The sequence below is a fragment of the Pogoniulus pusillus genome, chromosome 1 (genome assembly GCF_015220805.1).
Source record: "Pogoniulus pusillus isolate bPogPus1 chromosome 1, bPogPus1.pri, whole genome shotgun sequence".
NCBI classification, from domain to species: domain Eukaryota; kingdom Metazoa; phylum Chordata; class Aves; order Piciformes; family Lybiidae; genus Pogoniulus; species Pogoniulus pusillus.
Genome location: NC_087264.1, coordinates 26,769,009 through 26,773,491, shown reverse-complemented (window position 1 = coordinate 26,773,491; position 4,483 = coordinate 26,769,009).

The window sequence follows — 4,483 nt, the reverse complement described above, 5'->3', positions numbered from 1 at the left end:
CATCTGGTTTAGAACTGCCTCGGGTTTTTTCTTGTTGTTTTGGGGTTTTTTTAGTTTGCTATAAACCTGCAGCTGTGCCCTGGAGGGAAGGCAGCAGAAGCAGTGCAGGTTCGCCTGAGCCTCATCCGACAAAAACAGCCTCCCTGGGCTGGCTCTGTCTGGCACAGCTGGAGCCTTTTCCCTTCCTGCCTGGCACAGGGGGAGGCCTGGGAAGCAAGGACCAATGGCAGGCAGAAGAAATGCCCTTGTCACCAACTGGCAGGCTTGCCAGGCCTCTGCCAGCTCTAAAGCCATTGCTGGTCACTGACTGTGCTGGGACGGAGTCTGCTGTCTCCCAGCCGTGCAGAGGGCCCAGCAGCCTGGGCAGCACCCTTTAAATGGAGCCTGGGCCTTCAAGGCTTGGGATGGAGTCAATCATACACAAAGGATGGAGTTTCGACTTCTGGTGGTGCTATGGCTCATCCCCAAGACGAGCATGCTGAGCTGGCCCCTGTGCTGTGCCCTGCAGGACCAGCCTTTTGCCCTCTGGGAGGACAGGCACCTAGCACTGGCCATGATGCTGGCACAGGGACTAGCCTCAGCTTTAAAAGACTGCTGGGGATAAAGATTGGCTCTCAGGCCACAGAAGCTGCCAACCTTGCCTCTGCAAGGACAGAGGATGAGGGAGGTGTGCCAGCAACCAGTTGTTGAGGCTTTATTTGGGAAAGACTTGGGAAGACAGTGGTAATCACCATGAAGCCAAGATGCAGCTCCACCCAACCAGGCCCTGGCAGACAGCCTTTGTTTAATGCAGCCTAAGTGCTCTGATTGGGCTCTGCTGCTGCAGCAAGCAACAAGACAGGTTTAGATCAGATCTAGACAGCAGTTCAGCCTGCTTCCTACTAGAGACAGGGTGGTGGAACAGTGTCTCTTCTGGATGTTTCTTTGATGGCTAGGTGGCTCCAGAAATGTTGGCTCTGCAGTTTACTGGGAAAGTCTAAAGCTGTGCTTATAGCAGGAAGACTGCACTATCACTGTCGGGTTAATCCTTCCCAGCCTAGCCCATCCTTAGCCCAAAATCAGACTAGCAGGGCGTAGGCAGCTGGAGTAAACCCAGCTCAGTTTCGGTCTCCATGTGCCCTCTGCCGGGCAGCATCAGCTGGAGGCAACCACTCAGAGCTTTAAGGTCTTCTTTACTGAGCACAGCCCCCTCCAGAGCTAAAATTCATTTCTGCTGAGGCAGCAGACTTTCTCCCTGCCAAGAGAGCAAGCCTCAACCAGAAACCCCTCCTGGACTGGGAATTCTCTACAGGCACCATGACAACCCCTATGCCTGGAGGGACCCACTGTCCCCACCTGGTACATACAGCTAAGGAGACAAGAGGTTTTGTTGTGGTTTATTTAGTAAAATGTTAAAATAAATAAATACAAATTGATCAGAAGCTCTGTAACCCCTCCCTCACCACCACCCCCTCCCCCCCCCCAACTTTAATTTGCTAAAATCTAAAACACATTTGTACCAAAACTGAAACCACGAGGGACTGGGAGGCAGCAGAGACTGCAGATCACTATGAGCATCAGGCTAAAAAAAATAGAGCTATTTTTAAAAAGCCCCAAACCAGCCCACGTGTCGCTCTTCTCAGCAGGTGAGGCTGTGGCAACAGAGCAGTACCAGGCAGAAAGGGCATTTTACACCAGGGCCCGCAAGGGTGGGAGACTGGTGAGGAGAAGAGCAGCACAGGTGGCACCAGCTCTTGAAGGAAAGAGCCATGTCTTCACCCTGTGGAAACCTGGCCGGGAGAGAAGCTGCCATCATCCTGCAGCAGTGGTGGGGCTGCACCGCCAGGACTGGAAGCTGTTCACCAAAAGCACCTGGAGAAGCTGGGAGGACCGGGGGAGAACTGTGACACGGTACCCTTCAGAGTCAGCTCCTGGTTGGAGCCCAAGCCAGGACTCCTGCTTTACAGCTTGGTGTCTGGTAAAACACTGGGGTGTGGGAGGCTGGGATGAAGGATGGCACACAGGTGGGTGGTGGTACCAGCAAGTCTACTGAGATGGTGCCGCCGCAATTGCAGGAGTCCAGGTGGCGATGGAGGCCTGAGTATTTTCTCTGTGCAAGCAGGGCCTGCACAAGCCACCTGCCCTCAGCTGCTAACACCTTGGATGTTTGCAGATTAGAGCCAGTAAGCCCCCAAGAGCCAAAACACAACATGGAGGCTACTCCACTGCTGCACCAGAGCTCCCAGGCAAGCAGCAGCTCGCCATCACTTCCCTAAACTGCAGGCTTCACTGCTGCTGCCGCAGCAAAGGTGTTTCCTTTCTCTGCAGAAGCTTGAACAGGTTCATCTTTGCTTAGTGGAGTTTGCAACCCCTGCTTTGCTCCTGTGGGTGTAGGGAAGGCAGTGGAAGAGGGTGCTTGTGGGTGCCCTGCAGGTGTGACTGGAGTGGAGCAGCTTTATGGGACACAGCTGCCTGTTGGATCTGTTTGCATAGGGCTGCTGGGAAGCTGCCATAGCTCAGGGGCTTATACAGTAACAAAACTCCTTTTTAAGGGGGGGTCTTGGCTGCCTATCACACATGGCATCAGGACTGACTCAGAGACAACACACCTTCTGGAAGGGGAGCTGACAGGCAAGATGCTGCTCCTAACCCTAGATGTTTGATGCCAGTGATCATGAGAAACATGAGTCCATGGTTAGAAATTGCATCTTAGCCCAGAACAAGCAGACACAGGCCCCCTCCTGCCGCACCCAGCATGGAGCACAGCTGAAGCTCCTCTCCCAGTGCCTGCAGCCCATGGAAACAGCTCCGGCAGTCAGAACTGCCAGGATCTGCTGCTTTATGGAGAGGGGTGCAAGGCAGGGAGGGATTCATTTGTTTTGTTTCTAAATAAGTGTCCTCCTGCCCTCAGTTTTGGCGTGCCCTGCTGAGAGGCCAAGGTCCAGATAAAGGGAGCCCCTGCCTGTGCTTGTGCACGCACAGCCCAGAGCTGCTGCGCTCTCAACCCTCAGCACCGGGAATCCAAAATGAAGGGTGGGCACTGAACACGGCCCCCGGCGCTGGCCCGTGCCACTGCATGACCTGCTTAAGCCACTGCCTCTCCTACCCACTGGAGCTACACCTCCAGGGTCATGCTGGTTGTTCACTAAGCAAAGGGCTTTCTCAAAGCTCACAAGCAACAATCCTCCACGTCTCTCCCAAACAACACAGACAAAAGGCAACAGAGCACGGAGGGGCAGGAATTGGCTGAGGTCTGCATTTGCCAGAGGAAACTGAGGAGAAAAGAAGAAGATGCAAGTGCCCCAGGTGGTGAAAACTCTGCTGAATGCCAGCAGTGATACTGCTTGCTGCTGCAGCCTTTCCATGCCACCTCTCCACCCAGGGCAGACAGAGCCAAGTTTGCAAGGCTTTTCAGTTCCCCAGGCACTCCTAATAATAAATATGCCTTTAAGTACTTCTTCCTTCCTAGATGGGACTGGGATGAGTTTTTCCAGAGCATTTGACACCTGCTTGGATCCCAGAGTGAAGGAGAACAGACGCAGAGCTTACTGCCTAACACACGAGCACTGGGACAGCCCTTATCCCAGGAGGGTGCCCCATGGGCTGCTGCCTAATGATGCAGGTCCTTAGCTCCTCAAGGGTTCCAAGCCTACCACATGGCCCTGACCAGCTGCACTGGTGAAGAGCCCCTTTGCATGTACCCCTGAAGAAAACAGATCTCAAGAAAACAGGGAGGCATTGCTGTACAGAGGGGTTTTGGCAAAGAACTGCCAAAAGTGACAGCCTGGACAGCAGGAATGTTGCACAGATACTCCAAGAAATGGCTGAGAGAATTATTCAAGTCGCAGGTTCTGCCTAGCAGCATCTCCTCCACTCACTTGTGACCTCTGGAAACTGACACTGGTTTTGACTATACTGATGGTGACGCTAGAACTAGGAAGGTGCAACCAAACCAGCAGAGATGAACCTTTATCTGGTCTCAGGCTTATTTCTGTGCATGAAAACTTTTAATGAATATGGTCCAGATTAGAGCAAGCTGTGGCTGCCTTAAGGTCTGCTTGATCTGCCTTATCCCACATTATAGCAACTGAAGTCAAATAAGACTCTCAGCAGCATGGGGTCACTCTGCAGCAGAAACACAGCGAGGGATGACTTAGTAGTGCCTGCTGCCATCCCCATCCACAGCTGAGCTGCTCTTCCCTCTCACTGCTCTTGGTCCTTTTGGAATACGGATTGACCCACATCAGAAAGTGAGGCAAGAGAAAGGGTTGCTTTGTTCTAGCCTTTCCACTGAGCTTTCAAATCCTGAAAATGCAGGAATACCTGTCTCCTCACAACGGAGCCTTATTGAACCCCTGGATTTTTCCTACCGGCCCTTTCTCTCCTTCTCATCTCTTTCCAGTTCTTCTCTCTGCTCTGCTTTTACCCCATGCAATTTTCTTTTCCTTTGCTCCTCTTGCTTCCCCTCCTTTTCCCCTGCCTCCAGCCTCGTTGCACCCCTTCT